This window comes from Cydia fagiglandana, chromosome 18 (genome assembly GCF_963556715.1).
Source record: "Cydia fagiglandana chromosome 18, ilCydFagi1.1, whole genome shotgun sequence".
NCBI lineage: Eukaryota > Metazoa > Arthropoda > Insecta > Lepidoptera > Tortricidae > Cydia > Cydia fagiglandana.
In genome coordinates this window covers 12,105,040-12,129,317 of record NC_085949.1, presented here as the reverse complement: position 1 = coordinate 12,129,317, position 24,278 = coordinate 12,105,040, and the positions used below count along the sequence as shown (strand labels likewise).

Genomic DNA, 24,278 nt, shown 5'->3' with positions numbered 1-24,278 from the left:
GTTTTGTTCTGCAAAGATGGAAAATAATTTTCGGATTCCGCAATGTTTTTTTGATGTGTGCTTCAGCTGTATTTTGAAGGAAAATTGCGTGAGTAATAATTCTTACCAATTCTATTAGGCACCATAGGACCGAGCTGACATCACTGCGCAGGACATACTGGACCGGGCAGCACTGCGCTGGCGGGCAGATTGGACTAGGCCGCTCCGGCTGGCACCACAAACGCGCAGACTGCACCGGGATGGCACCACTGGCGCGCAGACTGGACTTTGCTTGTACAACTTCGACTGGTGTCTTCGGTTAATTCAGGCTCGAACCTCTTCGGTATTTGCGCAGGCTGGACTGGTCTCGTACTACTTCAGAAGGGAAGACAGGATCGTGTTCGCTTTCTTGTAGGCTGCAATGTTATTAAGATTTTTGCATGTTTCAAAGTATGTAATTTACCCGTGCAAATGTCTGCTCAGATAGTTTCAGCGCAGTGTTCTGTAGACATTTAGTAAACGTTTAAGCAATACACAAGTTATCCGTACCTATTTACGGTTGAGGATGACACACTCCGAAGTCCCCTTGAGCGCAGTCTGGACCGGGGTGGCGCCACTGGCGCGCAGACTGGACCGGGCTGGCACCACAGGCACGCAGGATGGGCCGGGCAGGCGCCATTAGCACGCGACTGGACTGAGCAGGTTCCCTGGAGTGCAGACTGGACCGGGCTGGCACCACTGGCGCGCAGATTGGACCGGGCTGGCGTCTCTGGCGCGCAGACTAGACCGGGCTGGTACCACTGGCGTGCAGACTGGACCGAGCAGGCGCCATTGGCACGCGACTGGACTGAGCAGGTTCCCTGGAGTGCAGACTGGATCGGGCTGGCGTCACTGGCGGCAGACTGGACCGGGCTGGCACCACTTGCACGCAGACTGGATCAGGCAGGCGGCACTGGTGCGCAGACTGGGCTGGTAGCCTGCGGCGCAGACTGGCCCGGGCTGCCACCATTGGCGCGTAGACTGGATCAATCTGGCACCATTGGCGCGCAGATTGGATCAATCTGGCACCACTGGCGCGCAGACTAGACCCCTGGAGCGCAGACTAGACCGGGCTGGACGCCTGGCGCGCAGACTGGACCGGGCTGGCACTACTGGCGCGCAGACTGGACCGGGCTGGACCCCTGGAGCGCAGACTGGACCGGGCTGGCACCACTGGCGCGCAGACTGGACCGGGCTTCGCCCCTGGAGCGCAGACTGGACCGGGCTGGACCCCTGGCGCGCAGACCGGACCGGGCTGGACCCCTGGCGCGCAGACTGGATCAGGCAGGCAGCACTGGTGCGCAGACTGGACCAGGCTGGCGCCACCAGCGCGCAGACTTGACCAGGCTGGCGCCACTAGCGCGCCGACTGGACCGGGCTGGCACCACTAGCGCACAGACTAGACTGGGCTTGCACCACTGGCGCGCAGACTGGACCGGGCTGGACCCCTGGAGCGCAGACTGGACCGGGCTGGCACCACTGGCGCGCAGACTGGACCGGGCTGGCACCACTAGCGCACACACTGGACCGGGCTGGAACCCTGAAGCGGAGACTGGACCAGGCTGGCGCCACTAGCGCGCAGACTTGACCAGGCTGGTGCCACTAGCGCGCAGACTGGACCGGGCTGGCACCACTAGCGCACAGACTGGACCGGGCTGGCATCACTGGCACGCAGACTGGACCGGGCTGGACGCCTGAAGCGCAGACTGGACCGGGCTGGCACCACTGGCACGCAGACTGGACCGGGCTGGACCCCTGGAGCGCAGACTGGACCGGGCTGGCACCACTGGCACGCAGACTGGACCGGGCTGGACCCCTGGAGCGCAGACTGGACCGGGCTGGCACCACTGGCACGCAGACTGGACCGGGCTGGATCCCTGGAGCGCAGACTGGACCGGGCTGGCACCACTGGCGCGCAGACTGGACCGGGCTGGATCCCTGGAGCGCAGACTGGACCAGGCTGACACCACAGGCGCGCAGACTGGACCGGGCTGGACCCCTGGAGCGAAGACTGGACCGGGTCGGCACCACTGGCGCGCAGACTGGACCGGGCTGGCACTACTGGCGAGCAGACTAGATCAGGCAGGCAGCACTGGTGCGCAGACTGGACCAGGCTGGCGCCACTAGCGCGCAGACTAGACTGGGCTGGCACCACTAGCGCACAGACTGGACCGGGCTTGCACCACTGGCGCGCAGACTGGACCGGGCTGGACCCCTGGAGCGCAGACTGGACCGGGCTGGCACCACTGGCGCGCAAACTGGACCGGGCTGGCACCACTAGCGCACAGACTGGACCGGGCTGGAACCCTGGAGCGCAGACTGGACCGGGCTGGAACCCTGGAGCGCAGACTGGACCGGTCTGGCACCACTAGCGCACAGACTGGACCGGGCTGGCATCACTGGCACGCAGACTGGACCGGGTTGGACGCCTGGAGCGCAGACTGGACCGGGCTGACACCACAGGCGCGCAGACTGGACCGGGATGGAACCCTGGAGCGCAGACTGGACCGGGTTGGCACCACTGGCGCGCAGACTGGACCGGGCTTGCACCACTGGCGCGCAGACTGGACCGGGCTGGACCCCTGGAGCCCAGACTGGACAGGGCTGGCACCACTGGCACGTTGACTGGACCGGGCTGGACCCCTGGAGCGCAGACTGGACCGGTCTGGCACCACTGGCACGTTGACTGGACCGGGCTGGACCCCTGGAGCGCAGACTGGACAGGGCTGGCACCACTGGCACGTTGACTGGACCGGGCTGGACCCCTGGAGCGCAGACTGGACCGGTCTGGCACCACTGGCGCGCAGACTGGGACCGGGATAGCACCACTAGCGCCATTGCTCGTAACTTCAGCTAATTTAGGCTCGAACCTCTTCGGTATTTGCGCAAGCTGGACTGGTCTCGTACCACTTCAGAAGGGAAGACAGGATCGTGTATGGTCCGTTGCAGCAAGCTCCACGTCGGCCTGAGGCTGCAAAGTAGATATATGCAAATTTCAAAATTATTTACCCGTGTCACGGTCCGTGCTGTGCTCTAATGGTGATGATGGTCTCAGGTCAGTAACGTGTTCTATAGGAATTAAATGTCGTAGCAATAAAAAAGTAATTTGTACCTATTAAGTTTGACACAGACTGGAGCGGGTTGGCACCACTGGCACGTAGACTGGAACGAGCTGGCTGACACCACTGGCCTGCAGACAGGACCGGACTGGCATCACGCTGACCGGAACACTGGTGTCTTCGGCTGATTCAGACTCGAACCTCTTCAGCAGACGTAGGCAGGCAGACCTCACAACGTTTTTGCAGACTGCAAAGTTATTAAAACATTTTGGCTATTTTCAAAATATTTACTCGTACAGTTGCTTTGATGCATGCTCTCAGTGCGTCTCGTAGGCATTTATATCACCAACAAATAAAAATAAATGTAAGATTATTTGTACCGATTAGGTTTGAAATCGTATCATTCCGCTATCGGCTGAATGAACTGGCGCGCAGACTGGACCGGGCTGGCACCACTGGCGCGCAGACTGGACCGGGCTGGACACCTGGCGCGCAGACTGGACCGGGCTGGACCCCAGGCGCGCAGACTGGACCGGGCTGGATCCATGGCACGCAGACTGGAACTGGCTGGACCCTTGGTGCGCAGACCGGACCGGGCTGGACTCCCGGCGCGCAGACTGGACCGGGCTGGACCCCTGATGCGCAGACTGGACCGGGCTGGATCCCTGGCGCGCAGACTGGACCGGGCTGGATCCCTGGCGCGCAGACTGGACCGGGCTGGATCCCTGGCGCGCAGACTGGACCGGGCTGGACCCCTGGCGCGGAGACGGGAACTGGCTGGCACCATAGGAGCGCAGACTGGACCGGGCTGGCACTATAGGAGCGCAGACTGGAATGAGCTGGCTGACACCATTAGCCTGCAGACTGGACCGGACTGGCATCACGCTGACCGGAACACTGGTGTCTTCGGCTGATTCAGACTCGAACCTCTTCAGCATAGGTAGGCAGGCAGACTTCACAACGTTGTTGCAGACTGCAAAGTTATTAAAACATTTTGGCTATTTTCAAAATATTTACCATTGCTTTGATGCCTGCTCTCAGTGCGTCTCGTAGGCATTTATATCACCAACAAATAAAAATAAATGTAAGATTATTCGTACCCTGGCACCACTGGCGCGCAGACTGGATCGGGCTGGCACCACTGGCGCTCAGACTGGACCGGGCTGGCACCACTGGCGCGCAGACTGGACCGGGCTGGCACCACTGGCGCGCAGACTGGACCGGGCTGGCACCACTGGCGCGCAGACTAGACCGGGCTGGCACCACTGGCGCGCAGACTGGACCGGGCTGGCATCACTGGCGCGCAGACTGGGCCGGGCTGGCACCACTGGCGCGCAGACTGGAACGGGCTGACACCACTGGCGCGCAGGCTGGAACGGGCTGGCACCACTGGCGCGCAGACTGGACCGGGCTGGCACCACTGGCGCGCAGACTAGACCGGGCTGGCACCACTGGCGCGCAGACTGGACCGGGCTGGCATCACTGGCGCGCAGACTGGGCCGTGCTGGCACCACTGGCGCGCAGACTGGACCGGGCTGGCACCACTGGCGCGCAGACTGGGCCGGGCTGGCACCACTGGCGCGCAGACTGGTGTCGCTGGAGGCAGACTGGGCCGGGCTGGCACCGCGCTGCGGGCAGACTGGACCGGGCTGGCACCGCGCTGCGGGCAGACTGGACCGAAAAGCACCACGTAGGCACTGAAGCAGGATGACTTGCGCCCAAGAAGTAGCTCAGCAATCTTGGCTCGAGTTTGGCTGGGAAAATACAATAACTTTGCGCCTGTGTTCTTTCGGAACGAGAGCCCTACCGTGATTGATCGTTCGCTACGTGTAGGCAGGCATAATATTTGCATTTCTTCCTTGGCATTCGACTTGCATATTTTAAGTAAATCAAAAACTCTAGTTAATTTACCTTTCGCAAAGCTTTTTTGTTTCGGATTTTTTACTTATTCAATGTATTTCTTATATTTCTCAGTATTTGGATTCTTACCATCATTCTAATACGGGAAAGGTGTATCTCGAAGGTTGCTGGCCTGGTGACTTTCTGCGAAGCGTTGTCCATTGCGTTCCATTCCGTAGAGGAAAATTTGCATGGCTGGCTCGAGGATTCTTCCAGGCTACCAGGTTGAATTGGTGATAAGAGGTAGTCTATGGACAATGCTGCACGTAGCAGCGTTAACACCTAGGCGTGCTGTGGTTTATCCGCAGCATTCAGTTTAAACCATTGTCTTTATCATATAAGCTCTGGCATGGTGCTATTTGTTCTCAGCAAATAAATTATAAGACTTGTCATACGTCTCACCGCGACATGTTACTTAACAGCGGTCACTCCTGTGGACGGTGGACACTCGGCGGTCAATATACACGTAGACAAAGCAGCAGCAGCAATTGTCGGTTCTGTGACAAAGCAGCAGAAATAAAAAAACAAACCGACTGTGCCGTGGCAGCAGCGGTAAAAGACAATGTGGTAGACAGCAGTGGTCAGACGCTGTGCAAGGCAGCAGCGATCTTGAAGGGCGACTCTGTGACGAGGCAGCAGTAGTCTTTATGACCCTGTGCAGGGCAGCAGTGGTCTTGAAAGGCGACTCTGTGACGAGGCAGCAGTAGTCTTTTAGACCCTGTGCAAGGCAGCAGCGGTCTTGAAGGGCGACTCTGTGACGAGGCAGCAGTAGTCTTTTAGACCCTGTGCAGGGCAGCAGCGGTCTTGAAGGGCGACTCTGTGACGAGGCAGCAGTAGTCTTTATGACCCTGTGCAGGGCAGCAGCGGTCTTGAAGAGTAACTCAGTGACAAGGCAGCAGTAGTATTTTAGACCCTGTGCAGGGCAGCAGCGGTCTCGAAGGGGGACTCTGTGACACGGCAGCAGTAGTCTTTATGACCCCGTGCAAGGCAGCAGCGGTCTGGAAAGGCGACTCTGTGACAAGGCAGCAGTAGTCTATAGATCCTGTGCAGGGCAGCAGCGATCATGATAATGGACTCTGTGACAAAGCAGCAGCAGTCAAAGGCAATAGTTAATGGCGCTGTGCGGGGCAGCAGCGATAGTAGTAGTCAAACGTAGACACTGTGCAAGACAGCAGCCGTCTTGATGAGCGAGGCGACTATGTGACAAGGCAGTAGTAGTCTATAGACCCTGTGCAGGGCAGCAGCGGTCTGTGACAAGGCAGCAAAAGTTTTTAGATGCCGTGCCCGGCAGCAGCAGCGATCTTGATGATGGACTCTGTGACATGGCAGCAGTAGTCAAACGTAGAAACTGGCAGCAGCAGTAGTTTTAGGCATTCTGTGACAAGGCACTGGTTAAAAATAAAAAGCTGTCGCATGACAGCAGCGCTCATGTATATCATAGGGTTACAGGGAAAAGGAACCTGGATAGACAAGTCTAGTGAACCACTTCAATATACTTAGGTTTGACAGCGCCACGTATAGAGTGGCTTGATTCGAAAGCAGAGGCCAGGAATGGGATCGTCGTAGATGTAGCAGCAGTCAGCAGCGGAGCATCATTGCAGCACTCGTACACGCAGTGAAGTCTCATTGCAGCACTCGTACACGCAGTGAAGTCTCATTGCAGCTATCTCTCGTACAAGCAGCGGATAATGGCAGCAGTAGCTAAGCATACCCGTTGAGCTCTAAAAAGTAAATTCCTAACGGCCTGGCTACGCGCCAGGGTTATATTCCTACCTACTTAATCGCAATAGATACATGTGTTTTTATTAATATTTAATAGCATGACTGATATAAAAAGTTTCATAGTTATGTACTTATACTGTTCCTGCAGGCTTAGATATTTATTCAGAAATGTTATATTTTAGATATAGGTAATTAACTACAACTACAACATAGCTACGTTGATACTAGTTTTAATTGTAACGGTCAATAAAATTATTTTACCTGAATGGTTCAGTTCAAGCTGACGACCACCCGTTGATTGAAAAAACGTCGTGCAGTAAAATATTTGTAGCCGTCATTCATACAGTCCGCATTTTTGCAGTGGTGCAAGTGATAGATGATCATGGTGAAGGGGGATGAGTGAAGAAAGCCGCTAGTCAAGAATATTTTCTCCGGCTTGGAACGAGGAATTATATTCATCTTCGGTGTAAATAGACTGCCACTTCCGTGGCAGCTTGGTGGCGTGGATGCTTCAGCATCTAAGCTAAACAAACTCGGGGAAAGGACATAGCAAAATATTATCTTGCACATACATACATACTATTGCAGCCCTCAGGTGCTCGTAGTTCTTATTAGCGTTACAATAAAAGATAGGTAAAATAGAGGTCATACCGTTTGTCCGTGCTACTTTCTCCGGCACATTCAGAGGGGCGAAACCTCAACTAACATTCATATTCTTTAGACATTCCTCAGTTTACTTGCCAGTTATAAAATATCATAATTATGGCTGGATATAACAATTGAATCCATTAACAGCTGCTCCTCCAAATAATTACACATTTTGAAGTCGAACAGCCTCAGCAAAACATTTCTATTGCGAATTGGGACGTAACCCTTATTTTCCAGTTTTATTAAATGTCTCATATAGACCTCTTGCTGGCAGTTTGAAAGATGTTTTAGCCCTGGCTTATTTATTCAGCATACAGGAAGGCTCAATGGTTGTCAGTTCACTACGTGGGCGTTGGATCTTATCCATTACAAGCTCGTAGTTGCCATTAGATACCTTTCAACAGAAAAAAAAAACAAAACAGGTATGCAATTTCATGACCATTTCACCTCGATTGAAATCAAACGAAACTATTTCATTCAAAAATAAAACTGGCTTGCAAATTTGGTTGCTTTGGTACAGTTTCCTCTTAGCATTGGTTTCAAGTGTCATTTTGTCTCGTACTTGTCGTTGTCAGTGGGTGGGTAAATTAGTTGCCTGCCTAAAACAAAACAAGACATCGAAACAAAAAAATTAGGGGGTTAGTGGCCAAGAGCATGTTACCGCTTTTCAGGTCAATAGTAATCCATAAGGATATAGAGTAAACAAGTCTTTCATATTTTTATTCCCACGGCTCCTCCAATCTTCTAGATTTTCCAACTAATTTAGTAGTTGTAGTTTGCAGTAGTTTTATTTGCATCCTCAGTCTAGTGTAGTTATTTGGTAAGAACCCTACCCGGTCGGACTCATACCTGCAGATGTAAAAAAACACACACAATGGTAAAGGGAAGGGATTACTAGTCCAATGCCCAGTTTCGAAGTCTCGTTTCATATTTCGCTCCCGTATTAAGGTTTTATTTTATTATATATGGTTATTAGATTCAGTCACACGACATTTCTTATATACTTTTCAACATCTAATAATTATGTTGCAATACATTCGTTTCCTGTTTCATAGCTAAATTAGATAGGCGCTAAGTTATGTGTCCATTATTATAATTTGTATTATATGAAAAATCTGTAGGTACTGTATTTTATAGTTCCTCGAATAGAGATATTAGCATAGTATGCAACTTTACAGGATCTGAAAAAATGAAATGTATGGTTAAGTGACGTACCTACCTACTAACGATACGTCCATTAATCATTTTGTATACTTAGGTAGAGGTAACCATCAACCATCATTTCATTTTTTCTTGTATAGGTAGTAAAAAACCGTTGCCTAAACTCACCTTAGCATTAGAAGTTTACATCATGCTGTCATTATCAATTTTAGAATGATACCGAAGCATATCTGTCTTACTTGGTCACGCACTTCAGCCCTTGGTAGGTTCATTATCTAACAGTGATTTGGGGTAGAGAGAGAGAGATTAGGACCGGCATTGACTTATCTGTGGAGGCCGACGGTCCACTTGTTATAGGGGCCGGGCTAGCCTTCGCGGAGAAGGGCTTCACCTCGCTTTGTTTACGTTTGGTTGGTTGACTCGGTCACGCACAACCTTGACCACCAGCCACGGTCCCGGTGTATAGCTGTGAAGTAGGTACGGAAATCAGTTCATGCATTCATATTCTGACGTGTGAATATATTTGGAAATCATAGAAAAGTAGCAGCGCTATTATTTTCAATGCTTATTCTGTGCCAGCCTGCATTCGTCTCAGCGAACAAGCCAAGTCTGATTTCAGAATCCGGTCTATAGTCACGGACCTAGAAGTCATACTTATACTAGTCTGTCTGAGGCGAATACTCGCATGCCCTAAATAAGCAATGAAAATTACTGGGTCAGATCTAGGAAATAAGCGTTTATTAGCGGCACACGCAAACCAGAACTTACTACGGAGTTTGTTAACTAAATGGTTTGTGTCGCTCAATAAACGCTGTAAAATATTTATCAAAAAAAAGGTTAAAAGTGCAGATAAGGTAACTTACAAATTAATCAAGTCTGCTGTAAGTACAAGTCGGTTAAAATTCGGAACTAAAATTAATTTGTATGAAAATAACTGCAACAATTAACCTAGAAAGAGTTCAGAGATTTCATAGTAACTTACCGCATTCTAACAAGTCCTTGCTTCATATTCCTATTCTTAATTTGTATGCAATCGTTTATCAGTGTGTAGCCTATGTCGCGATTTTGGTTCAGAATGGTCCCGGAAATGATCAGCCCACGCCACGTTTCCTCAATTTAATATTTCCAACTCAGTGCATGTGTAATTTTCATATACTAAACTGGAGACTGCTCACTCGAAGTGTAGATATAGCTGCTGTTAAGATGTTTATGCATGCATCCACACAAATAACGTGACCTCTGGTTACCTAATATAGAAAGCGCCGCGAAGATTTGCTAGGTCACGGATAGGATACTTCATGGTCTCGGTAGCAGTCTCCGAAAACTCCTTCAAGTCACCTCGAGAAGGCCTCCCGATCGTTCTAGTATGTTCCTAAATTATGTCATTATACCCTGTTTGGAGAAAAGTTATTTCATAGACATGACCTAAGTGAGATGACTCACTGATTCAGTACAGTAATCAGGCATGTTTTTATGTCAACATTGGAAAATTTTCTTAGCAATAGCAGTGACTTGTCCAAATTGCAAGGAAAGTTGCTTTATTTTTGGTAATATTAAGAGAAAATGTCACTCACGATAATGTTCATTATTATGATCATCAATAAAATACCAAAATGTCTGTTTTTATATTTCAAAATAAGACCAATCTCAGTAACAAGTGACTCACCGACATTGTCAACATAGGTACTTCCTTACGGGAAGATAATTCTAGTGTTCAGTGTTCCGGGTAGCGCCATCACGTGACCGTGACGCGTCGAGGCCGTGCGCACGATGAACAATGCGATTGCGACAACCCGCCACGACTAGGTCTGCAGCTGCACGGTAACCGCAACGCTCTGGGGTCTAAACACAACGTTACACGCAGGGGGCCCGCATGCGGGCACGGGCAGACATTGTTATGGAATATAAGATATTATTACACCAGTCGTATGAGGAATTCGGAGGCCTAACGTTTACCTAGTGGGCTGATAACCGGGACGTATTTGAGCGTGCGCCGTTTGGCACAGTGGAGCCGTGGGCTGAACGCAGGGAACCTTAACGCCGCGGCGGCGACGGCTCGGCGGCAGACCGCAGGCTGCTCGGCCGAGTCTGGAGCTCGATCTCGTTCGCACTCGCCACTTTCTCCACGAAGCGAAGTGACGATGATGACTCATGGAATAACACATTTCGGGTGAAATCACAGTAACAAAATAGGAGAAATACAACTTTCCATTGAAAATAATCTTTTTATTTTTCATACTTAAACATATGTTACAATTTATCTTATTCAATATGAATAATAACCAAATTCCAATTTTACTATCGAGAAATAGATTGAAATTGAAATATTTAACTTTTTACATTTGGATCACAAAATTAACTAAACTAAAATAAATGCACGATACCGTTACAAACCCATTGTTGTGTAAGCAGCGACCGCGCCCCAGCGACGGCCAAGATGGCGGCCATCGGATGGATGCAGACCCACGCGAAACGCAATGGGACTGTAATTTAAAAAACATCCTACTTATATCACAGATTCAAAGATAATTTACATTACCTAGTAATTGGAAATGTCCTAGTGTACTCTTGCTATAGGTTTTACACTGTCTAATTCTTTGAAAAAACTATCTAGTCCGCTGAGATCATTCTTCCATAAGTTATCGATTTTTTCTCGTTGTTCTCTGGCGTCATCTTCTTCTTTATTGCATAAGCCTAGATCAGCTTGCATCTGGGCCCACCGTCTGGCTCGTTCTCGTTGTTTCGTAACCAACTCGCTTTCAGCACGAGTAAGGGAGTTGCTCAAAATGGCGATTATTCTTAGGTCACGCTTTCTCTTTGTCTTGGCATTAAGAGATTTACTTTTAACTTGACGGACCCAGTTAGAGAGGGATTCTGCTTTACTTTCACAAAAATCAACGACAGATTTTTCGTTTGATTTGTAGCCCATGATGAAAAAATTAGGCAGAAAATATGGCGGCGGGACAAGTACACACCTGAATCCAACCCAGGCAAATTCACTTGAAGATCTTGTCACAACACTTTCACGACCACTGCGCACCACGATGAGATTTTAAATGTCGGGCGCTGACGTCACCGCAGCCTTTTATAGGCGAGGGCAATGTGGCCCCGCTGCGCACAAAATGGCGCCGCTCCAACGACGGAATCACACGAAGTCGACCGAGTACATACGATCGATACTAAGTCGTGTTCGGATACATGTAACAAGATTTTGGCTTCAATGGGCGAAATTACAAACGGCTATTATATAATAAACTAGTGGCACTGTGAGCTGTAAACAATCTGTCTATGCATAGCTGAAACTTAATAAATGTAGGCAGAGCTTCGCTTGTTTCAATAAGATTCTAAAATCTAAATCGACAAAAAAAACAAATATCTTAATTTATTTACATGTATAGGTAATTATCGGTAAAATTTGACAAGAACCAGTTGAAAAATGTATGGTTTTGTGACTATTATCAACAAGATTAAAAAGCTTAACTTTATTTTATTTTAGTTATTATATTTCAAATGTAATTGTAGGTATATGGAATTTTTTGTTCTGAAATAAATTATTTGAATTTAAATTTAACTCCTTTTTTACTTTAGTCACACCAATCTTACCACCGCTTTAGGAACGAAGTCATTTTTAAAACGAAACGCTGAAATACCATGAAATTTGGCATGAATATTCAAGTAACATATAATATAGAAAGCGGTTTTATACACAAAAAAATTTACTGTTTTACTTTCTCTTTCTTCTTTCATTTTTAATTCTCGGACATTATTAGGTTTTTACAATAATATGCATATAAAAATACATAGAAAACAATAGGCACACATATAAACAAATTCTAAAAAACCTAACCCAGGGTGCCGCTGGCAGCGGGGTAAGGCCCAAGACGCCGGAGGTCAGGGCTGCAGGTGCAGAGAGAGGAACCGGCGGACTATCAGCGCCTTTTTAGATTATTATGACGATATTTATTTATTATTTATTTATTTATTTAGATATTTAATTCAGGCAACAAGGCCCATATTACAAATACCTTACAGACTAACATACATATGTATTTTATAAACTTAAAACTAAACACTATTTAGACGACAAAACGGCGTATATAACGGGGGATATATGTGACGATCTTTTTGTGAATGCACTTTATTTTGACATGTAAAATACATGTCATGTACATTTTCAATAAGAAATAAATGAATCTGATCTAATCTTAATATCTGGTATTAGTTATCGTTGCCAGAAATTGTAAAACAAAGAAAATTGAGCGTGTACAAGTTTTACATACAAAACTTCTAGTCGCTGTTTTTCTTTTGTATGAGGTATATTTTTAGCTATAATGTCTAATATCAAATATATATGTTGCTTAAATTTCATGTTATTTCAGCACATCGTTTGTAAATGAGAAAATCCTAGACAAATTTTTGAATTTGTGAGGCTTGAACTTACGATTTTTTTGACAAGAATAGGAAATAGTCATTGTTAACCCTTTCAGCACCTGAAAAACTCTTTCATTTAGCTAAATTACAATAACATCAAACTCTTTCGTATTTTTAAGTTTACTTTTTAACTTCGTATTTGAGATGGGTACCTACTAAAAAAAGTTTAATGCAGGTGCACAAAACAAAACGGGCACACGAAAACAAAGAGTAGTTATAACAGTCTTGAGAAAATACAACTACCTATAAACAAGAAGATACAAAAAAATGGTACATCTTAGTCATTTTACGAGAATATTCCATACAATTTTATTTGGCTACAGATTGCCAGGTACGCGAGTATCCGAACGCGCTTGACGCATGTTTTCGCAAGCAATGCGGGCCAGCGGAGTGGGCATGAGAGGGGAGAGGGGAAGGAAGATGAAATGAATGTCGGACGGTCGATGATCGCCTTGGCAGAGGGGGAAGGAGGGACGACGGGGCCTCAAAGTCCTAGGTACCTATCTAGATCCTAACCTAATGCTTTTACAAAGTCTAGAAAAACTTTACAGTTACTATGTAATTAGGTACTCTTGATGTAGACGTGCGCGCCGCCGCGGCGCGCCGCCGCCATAAGGAGTCAGCGCGCCGCCGCCGCCGCCGGTAGTTTAAAATTCGCGCCGAGACAAAGCCCGCTAGAGTAAAAATTTAAAATCAATGGACATAAAGCGCGTGCGACGTGCCTAGCTTTAGCGTTCCGTCTGTTCCGTTTTTTTTTTAATTCATTGCTTGATTTATTTTAACCCTTAAATCGATAACGTCCACTATAATGGACATCCCAAGAAAAAAATTCTGCACCAAATATTAAAGCATAACGTTACTTTCTTCTGGTAACGTACTTACACTACCAGGAAACTACTACTAGAGTCTGTGCGGAAAGAGAAGAGTCGTGGGATTTGAGGGCGCGCCAGTGCTATTTTATGGTTTTTGCTATGCTGACAACACTGGTCACGTGATTATAGTACGACACTAAAGGTCATGATACTTGAATCCCTTTTGTTCCGGTTTTTTACCACGGCTTACTAAACGGAGCCTGGTGGTGGTGTCGGTTCGTTAACTCAATCCTCTGATTTAGCGCAGGCACTAGTTTTCTTTTTAAAACACACTTTGTTTTTATATCTCAGATACTAAAAAGTGACTGCGATTGACAAAACTGCTAAAACTATTTAAGAATCTGCCCAATACAACTGTAATTTTATCTGGGATATATTTCACCCATTGTAAACTTGACTTGTAATGTATGTGTAAATTATTAATAATAAATATGAATATGAATAAAAATAGTGCATATGTAGGTAGGCCTTATTGGGATATGTCCGCTTCTCTCATCTCACGATATTTTACTTCGCCGAAAAGTCACTGCTAAATATGAAATATAATTTCGTAACTAACAGAACCTACAAATAGAGAAATATTTTAATACAAAAAGTTTTATTCTTTGTAATCGAAGTCTGAATTAAAATATTAAATGTCACTTATGTTTGAGCTAGCTTCAAAACAACCAGGGACACTCATAGAACTATCTTCATCTGAACTGGATGTGCTTGAATCCGGCACGTAGATTACGAATTCTTGCATATCACCTACTTAGCGGTCTTTTATTCGAGATACCGTAGGTACTTTTACACAATCCTGAAAAAGAAATTACATATAAATATGCATAAAATGGCAAGTATCAAGACTATTTGTCAGTTATTTTAAAGATCATGAATGATCTGCATATTTATGAAAATTTATATATTTTGAATGAATATACTTACCGATTATGTACCGGAGACAAGTTACTTAGGGGGCTTATTAAATAGGTAATTATTTAATATTAAATACAACATCAATACCCGCGAACAGCGGAAACACGTTCCGCGACTTTTTGTAAGTCGATAGTCGGCTTTTAGCCGTTTTCTTCCCGCTGACAAAACCGAACAATGTTAAATATAATTTTCCTTGTGGTTTTATCGTGTTTTGAAAATATTTTATGCATAAAACTTGCGGTTTTTGTTAATAAAAATATACATTGACAGAAATTTGTTTACTTTTTACAAGACAGGTGTCAAAGGTTTAATTGCCATATAAAATTTAAAATGTTAGTTCCCGTTTCTGCCACGACTCTTCTCTTTCCGCACAGACTCTACTACTAATACTACTTGAATGATAAATATGTTATTTTTGAGTATAAGAAAATATTGGGAACCAGTGTGAACATAATCTTTCTGTCAAAGTCCTACAAAACGCAGAACTTGCAAGGAGCATCCTACACACTAATATTTTACCCATATTTAATATTTATTTATATGACAGTATTAAGCAGCGTTAAAATAAAACGTCTAATAGGTTACTGACTGGTCTGTTTATTACGTGGCAATATGATTTACATAAAAATGTTTTTTGTTTATGGGTAAAACAAGTGTAAAAAGTGTAATATCCAGTATTTTGCCCATTGTAATCGACAACACGGCACTTTTGCTAAGTCCAATATGTTAGACGTTGCCTAGTATGCGAAGAGTAAAATTATTAAAATTTCTGGTAGTTTTTGTGGTAAATAAATTAAATAGAGGGATGTTAGATGTTTCAAAACATTTTAAAAAGTCATTACTTGCCGTATTACATAATGTACCAAATAGATAAAAATAGTTATTTACGATACAAGTGCGGAAAAGAGGAAATTCGAAACGAGTGGCGACGCGATAAATTAAAACACGACCGAGTGTTTTAAATCGACACGAGTTGCGAATTACCTATTCGCACGTGTATCGTACAACGTTTTACAGTACATATGGCCCTTTAAACTTTTGACATCGCACGAAAAGTGCTATTTTACGCACTAGTGCGGGAAAATAGGACCATATGTACTGTAAAAATATTTTTATGGATTTGTTTTCATCAAGAGACAGACCCGATTTCATTTGAGAAATTTGTAAGGAAAATTTTGATAAAAGTGCATGCATTATTGTAAAAACCATTGCTTAGATGTTACTGCTTCCTAGGATAACCCGCTGTTTGATTTAATGTTAAATAAATGACGTCAATGACTGGTAAAATTCTACCACCTACGAGCTATAAAGTTATTCCAAAAATATGAAAATAATAGGTTTTACTTCAATTCATTACGTAAGTTGACATTATCAGTAAGAGTATTTCTAATTAAAAAATGCAATTATTCTATATTTATTTTAAAAAACATGAATTGGACTAAAAAAAACCTTATGCACATAAAGTAGGTAGTCTATAGGTACTCGGCAACGTCCAAAATACTGGACGTCTTTTCATTACGCGCCGTATCTTTTTATTTACACCGATCCTGGCAACGTTCAACATACATACAACATACATACAACATACATACTTTTTCATGATATTTCTACAATAAACCAAAAAAACGATATAACATAGTTTTTTTGCGATTTTCCCCGTGTTGATTTAAGATTTCATCTTGGTTTCTCATTACACGTATATTGAAAAGTTGAAAATCCCACGCCGCCGGCGTTACGCCGCCGCCGTGGGTTTTTTCGTGGCGCGCCGCCGCCCGATTTTTTTCGACCGGCGCGCACCTCTATCTTGATGTACCTAACTACCAAGGAAAATGCCAGAACCTACATGAATAACATGATGAAATTATTATTGATTAGTCATTGTTTAGCTAGGTACCAGAACATGTTGAGACAAGTAAGTAGATAGGTAATTATACCTACCTATTTAAGTAAGTATAAAACGTAAAATCTCAAAGGAATGTCAAACGGGTTTCTCGGGACACCCCTCAGGTAAATGGACCCCTCAAGTTGAAATACAATAGAACCAAAATAATAATATCAAACAATTCCACCATGGAAAACGTGGGAATAAAAAACGGTTCAGAACCGAAATTTTGCCAACGGACATTTTGCATTCATGTAGGCTACCTACGTATATAAGAAGTTTCTTGAAAAATAGTTCAGATTGAAATTATTATTTAGCAAGAATTAGCTTTCAAATCATTAGTATTTTCTTTATAAACTGCATTGACGCAGTTACAAATCGAAGTGGAATTTTATTGAGTCACGTTTATGATCACGTTAGTCATGCGTCATTCGATAACACGACACGAAGTTTGTACGAATTGATCCTTAATACTACACGAATACGGTCTAGAATTGCCTGTAAGTTATAAATATGGCATGCGCGCGCCGATCTACCGCGAACTGCGTACGCAGTTTTGCCTCTCTGTCCCATTTACGTACGAAATTACACGTGCGACAGAGAGATAAAACTTGATTCGCGGTTCACGGTATAAATAGGCCCGCTGAACACTGAACATCTGGATGACGTCAGCTGTTTGCGTGCTTTGTCGAATGTCTAGAAGAAAAAGAGACTAAACGTATTTGAAGCTAATACATTGTTAGTCTATTTGTGTTTGAGGTTCCATGCAGGCAGCTGTTCTCAACGGACTGGGGTCTTTGCAGGTTGCATGACGTACTCGTAGGAAACAAAACAAAGGGAACCCTCATAACTACGTTAATTAAGAGAATATTATTATACTTACATATTTAGGTAGGAAGCTAAATAGATAGCAAAGGACATAAGTATGTACTTATTAATTTTGTTGAAGTAAATAGACATGAGACGAATAAGTATTTGGCAAGCTGTCCAAACCTGAGACGATTGAACTGCCGCCAAATATGTATAAATAGGCTAGATAGGTACCTAATACACTACGAAACGAACCTAAGAATAAATCCAAATCAACGATAGACTAATTTAAATGAATAAGTACCTAATATACCTATAATGACTATCATAAGGTGATAATTTTAATTTTCCACACTACTATTGAGAATATTGACTAATTAAGTCAAGAACATAATAACAAGCTACGTATATCTATACGAACTACGAAACAGCTACAAAACCAACTGGAAGTTGCATACCTGACTAGTCACTAACGCATAGTATTAGATAGATAGATAGTAGTACATTGTGCAACATGGGGCGTAAGTTGAATATTGCAAACGAGAGTAAGTTAAATCGCGACGGCTTGCCGGAGCGATTTATAGACTCGAGTTTGCAATATTATTACGCGAGTGACACACAATGTTTTTTTATCACATTTGCGATACAAAAATTAAGTATTAAAGACAAAAAACTGCAAATTATGGCACTAGAAACTTCATAACTCCCTAGGGAGAACGCTTTTTCTATAACTCCCGCTAAACCTGCGTGCCATTCCACATTTATTGAGCGAGTGTGATGAAAAACATTGTGTGTAACTCAGGGCGTAACAATATTGCAAACTCGAGTCTATAAATCGCTCCGGCAAGCCGTCGTGATTTAACTTATTCTCGTTTGCAATATTCAACTTACGCCCCATGTTGCCCAATGTACTATTATTCAACCACAACTTACATGCTTTGTGACACAAACAATAACAAGAGGCAAAAAGACAGCTGAAAAGAGACAAAAATGAAAAGGCAACATACAATTTGACACTACTTAATAGATATAGGTAGATAGGATTCAATGTATGTATATCAAATACATGTCATTTTGCTCCTTTGTGACACAATCTACTATGGTCGTGCGGGGGTGCTAATGCTAAGCTAAGTTTTTCTGACTGTAATATTACTATATATATTACTGACTGTACATGGTTCTCTCAAAACGCGTATTTAGCATTTGTGTCGTCTACCTACTTCGATAATATGAGGACAGTGAAATGTAAACAACATGCTGTGTTCATATTATTCAGTGAAAAACAAAAGAATTCCAATGATAAAAATATAATTGTGATAATAACTCATAATGAGACCATTGTAATACGCAGAACAATCGCTGAACTCGTAAACAAGCATATTGCGCACTACCTACATTATAATACCACGTATTTTCGTGAGTTTCGCGTTCCTCAAGTAACAACCAGTGTTGCCAACTCGGATTTTGAAAAAATGCTAGACTAATGTCTAGATTATGCCAACATTATGCCAAAGAATTTCGAAACACCTATGCTAAAAAAAATGCTAAAATATCACTTGAAATTAGACACTTAAAGCTAATACTTTTTTCAAATTTACCGCCTCTTTCTACTGACAAGATCTGCTTGACCAACTTTATATAGTCCGTTGACGTCCATCCGTCCACAAAAGTCAAAATTCATATGAAAATATGAACCACATAAGGCGATGGCGCCAAGTTGGTGCAAACTTGGCTTAGACTAAATTATGCTAAAAAATATGCCAGATGCTAAATGGAAAATGTTGGTGCCAAAGCGATTGAAAATATGCCAGATTTGGCATCTTTTATGCCAAGTTGGGAACACTGGTAACAACTTTTTTTTAGTTTTATACCTACACTGTCTTACATCCTCGATACAGGTAATACGATTAAATGTCCCTAATAGGGTATTTAGATAAAGATAGGAGTAATGAATGAGTGAAATTGTGAAAACATTGTTTGAATTATCAGTCACAATTAGGTTTTGGATAGTCATTTAAAATAACCACGCAAATGGCATTAGTTAATTTAGTTTAGTAGCTAGGTATTATCGATAAACACATTTAGAGACCTTTAGGATTGTAAATTAACTCTGATTAATTAGACAATGTCATTGTTTAATTAGGTATTGGCGTCACAATATCTTTGTCAGTCATCCATCGCAACTATACTTCGTTTTTTTTAGCATTAGAAAGAACTTGAAAGAAGGTAAGCGATCTTGGCATGTCTTTTAATTGAAAAACGCTTTTTAAAAATCAATAACTATTACTTATGAAAGCAGAAGAAAATAAATGATCGTATTAGATTCATAATTGTTACATATTTGCAGTAACTTATTTTTAAAATGTGTTTTTCAATTAAAAGACACATCAAGATTGTTTACCTAATTTCTAATGCTAAAAAAAACGAAGTATATATTTCAGTGTAGTAAATCAATGTACTTAGTGCATTCGTCTTTGCTATCGTATTTTCATTTTCTCGGAAACGTTCTTATTTGTCATGCCAGTTCAGTCAACCTCAGTACTTTTTGTATTGAGACTGACTGATATAATATAATACGTTCGTGCGTTTAAGTGAAAATACGATGGTAAAGGATTATGTAATGTCTACAATAGGCTAGGGCTGTCACGTGGTAGTAGGGTTGCCAGATGGTCGGGATTTTGCGGGATTCTACCGATTTTTAGCATGTGTTCCCGATTCCCGACAATGTGTAAACTGTCCCGAAAAACAGCTTCATGTTATAAAACAATAATTTCAAGTTCCGAACTGTCGTCGAGCGAGCGAGCTGACGTATATACAGTTCGTTTTTTTTAGCATTAGAAAGAACTTCAAAGAAGGTAAGCGATCTTGACATGTCTTTTAATTGAAAAAAGCTTTTTAAAAATCAGTAACTATTACTTATGAAAGCAGAAGAATATAAATGATCGTATTAGATTCATAATTGTTATATATTAGCCATAACTTATTTTTAAAATGTATTTTTCAATTAAAAGACATAAAGATTGTTTACCTTATTTCTAATGCTAAAAAAAACGAACTATAGTGCCAATAATGTAAAATATCGTTTTTTTAATACAATTACTTTAATTTGAATGTATTTTTTTCCCGACTTAAGTCCCATAATCCCGAAAAATTTATATTGTTTCCCGATAATAGCGCCTTTCGATCTGGCAACCCTACGTGGTAGCCAGATTCGTAAAAGCCGTAACACGTACATCACCGCACCGCACCGCGAATTTATGACTAACGTTATTAGACTTTAGGGTGGTAAGTATTCCACCTTCATGACCATTTGACATTGGACAGATGGCACACAGTCAGCGGCAGAAGTTGCTAAGCGGGCGAGATGTTCAAAATAACCTTGGGGTCATCCATTAATTACGTCACACGAATTTCTAGGTTTTATGACCCCTCCCCCCTCCTTGTCACACTTGGTCACATTTGGCAAACCCCTCCCCCCTAGTGTGACGTCACATTTTTTCTACGAAATCGCTACATCGAATTAAGTAAGTACCTAAGTATTATTAATATTTTATCAAAATATTTTTGACGATATAAATATTAGTAATTTTATAACCCAAAACTGCTTAGGATAGAAAATTAAACGAATAAAAACGATTATCGTTTTAAAAACTTGTTATTTAAACGTACAGCGAATAAAATAATTTAAATAAATTTTCGGTTACTGATGAAGTTAGTGACGTCACAAAGTTTGTGTCTCCCCCCTCCCCCATGTCACAATATGTCACATTTTCTTGACCCCCTCCCTCCCCCTAAACGTGTGATGTAATTAATGGATGACCCCTTGACACGCTCTAATTCTCTTAACAATAAAGTCGCGTCATTATCATTTTGAACACCTCGCCCGCTTAGCAACTTCTGCTGCTGACTGTACCACCCTTATATATACCTACGCCGTACAAATCATACAATCAATGCGCCGTACAAATCAAAATTCAGCGGAAGGTCTACAAAAAATAATGTCAAGTCTTCATGATACTTGCACTACATTTGGTCTTAAAATAAATGTCAAAAAGACGGAAGTCATGGCCAACGTCCCTGACAACGGACCAAATGTGAGTGTGTGTATCGGTGACGAGACGTTGAAGCGGGTGGGGAGGTTCAGGTATCTTGGTAGCACGATTACAGCAAAGTACGACCTAGATGCTGAAATAAATGCTTTGGTGCTGCAGCTGTGGCGTTCGGGAAACTCCGGCCAAAGGTATTTCGCTCCCATGACCTGAAGCTCTCCACTAAAATTAGTGTATACATGGCAGCAGTGCTGCCGAACCTGCTGTACTCATCTGAGACATGGGTCCTTTATCGTAAGCATATACGTACACTTGACAGATTCCACCAATGCCTCCGAGACATTATGAATATCAAATGGACGGACCGGGTCAGAAACACAGATGTGTTGAGGCGTGCAAATGTCGGAGGCATTGAGGTGTATCTGATGAGGCGGCAGCTGCGGTGGTGTGGACACGTGTCTCGGATGTCAGAAGACAGAGTGGCGAAGCGTATCTTCTTTTCAGAACTCCAGAATGGTAAGCGTAAAAGCGGAGGCCAGTACTTACGGTATAAGGATGTTCTGAAAAGACATATGAAGAGATGCAAACTAGAGCCCTCTGACTGGGAGCGAAAGGCAGCGCAGCGGCCCGAATGGCGGCGCATCATTCGTGATCGAGTTAGCGTTTTTGAGGCTGACCGCCGCAGTGAGCTCGACAAAAAACGAGATGAGCTTAAAGCCCGGCCGCCAGCCTCAATTTCCATTATTTAGGTGGTGTGCTGACGTGCCCAAAATGCGCTCGAGTATTTAGCAAGAAGATAGGGTACGTGAGCCACTTAAGGGCGCACCAGAGAGTGGATCAGCTACACTCTAATAACACGAGTTAAAAATTGCCTACTCCAGAGCACACAGTCGCTGTGGCCGAAATCGGTCAGGAGAGCATCATCATCACAATCAATGTATCTTGGGTTCAAATGAGTTCAAACGAATAAGGTATCTAAGGTAGGTAAGGTTATTGCGCCTGCCAACTTTGTTCACGAAGCAATTTTGGAATCATGAAATTCGGTAATTTGGATAAATTAAACTATTGTCAAGATTTCAAAAGATTTTATTTTCCACCAACACGCTAATACATTACAATCGAGAATTGCTAATTAGATTTCATCAAAATTATAATATTCAACAACAAAATGAGACCTTTACTTTTAGGAAACTAAATTATGGAAATATTCTCTGACAAATTTGTTACTTTAAAACGCTAACACTGACACACTTACTTTTATTATATTAGTATTACAATGACCTTTTTTAAGTTTTATCAAAACATGAAATGAATGTGAAGGAAGCGAAAGAGGTATGTCAGGATCGTAGCAAGTGGAAATCCGTGGTCTCTGCCTACCCCTCCGGGAAATAGGCGTGATTATATGTATGTATGTATGTATTATCAAAACATATTCATTCAAAATATATTCGTATTCCAGTCCACTATGGAAAAATTTACGGATTCTAACATTGCACACATCCACTTAAGGTACAAATTCTTAACCATAATATACTTGTATTTTAGCCTACTAAACCATAATTTATTTAACCCTTAATCATATTTATCAGCCTTTTCTGCCGTGCACCGTTTGAGATACTCTTTTCTTTGGTAGCTTACGTTGTAGCATGTGACATGATCATTTTCTGAAAGTAAAAAAAAAACATTAAATGGGATGATACGCAGATGGGGCTACATTTGTATAGGTTCTAATGAGCGAGTTCGAACAGGTCTAGGGAATATTACGTAAAACTCTGCGTAGAGGGCGCTACTAGCACAAACTGAGGGCCTACCGCGAAACACGATAATCGAAATTTCGTTATCTGCCTATCACTATCATTCTGGAACTCTAGAGACAGATAACAACATTTTTGATTTTCGCGTTTCGCGGTAGACTTTGTAAGTGTGTAAACAAGCCGCCTTGATGCATGGTTTACAATATGTACCAGTGCTGCACTCTGGGGGCAGAACATTGCAGTAATACCCCCTACTCCAGGTTTTCAATCAAAAGCAATACAATTTTGAATTTTGACAACCCTAAATAGCCGAAAGGGACAGTGCCATAAGTTAGAAACAGCATGGTTCGATCCTGAACCGCTGTCAAACTTCGGTTTTGTAGGAAGTGTCCTTTTTGTACGGTAGTACTATTTACTTACAGCTGATTTAGACGGCGCGCGAACTCGCATGCGATTTTAGTGGTTTACTAACGAATGGGCCAAAATCGTTTCCCAAAGTATCACATCCCAAACTATGTTTCCCAAATTATCATTTCCCAAAAAAATGTTTGGCAAAACAACTTATCGCAAATTTTCAGTTAGCAATAGTCTTTTTTGGCAAGTTATTGTTTAGCAAATAATTACTTGGACAAGTTTCATTTTACCAAATATTATTTAGTCAAATGTATCATTAAGCAAAATTTACATGTCCCAAAATATTGCATGGCATACAATTTACATACCAATAAAGTGGAGGCTGCAGAATTTTATTTGTCTAGTATTTAACTGATCATTACATATACATAGTAAAATGTAACGTCAAAAAAAAACATTCTTACTGCCATAAATATGTAGTAAATGATCACTAAAATTAAAACTCCATTTTAATGTAAAATGACAACGAAATTTGTTACATCTTGCTATTCTATTAAAACAAATAACACCAAAGTAATCATTGTAACCCAAAAATAGTAAATAACCACCAATATTCAAACCACATTTTAGTTTAAAATGTCATGCAATTTTTTTACATCTCGTTATTCTATTAAATTAATTAATCCACTTCGATGACCTTT

General features: G+C 42.9%; 1 long non-coding RNA gene across 4 annotated transcripts; it reads right to left on the bottom strand.

Annotated features, from left to right (window-relative positions):
* Nucleotides 1–728: 728 nt before the first annotated feature.
* LOC134673443 (uncharacterized) lies at nt 729–11,648 on the bottom strand. Of its 4 annotated transcripts, XR_010099482.1 has the most exons (6): nt 11,483–11,648; nt 9,490–10,990; nt 5,694–8,973; nt 5,067–5,629; nt 3,831–4,831; nt 732–746 (listed from the first exon to the last, which is right to left on the bottom strand). It is a non-coding gene; the product is annotated as an uncharacterized LOC134673443 (long non-coding RNA). The 4 variants fall into 4 exon arrangements; XR_010099481.1 differs by having other exon boundaries at nt 729–746; nt 4,734–4,831; nt 5,067–8,973; nt 11,483–11,644; XR_010099479.1 differs by having other exon boundaries at nt 5,067–8,973; nt 11,483–11,647.
* Nucleotides 11,649–24,278: the final 12,630 nt, after the last annotated feature.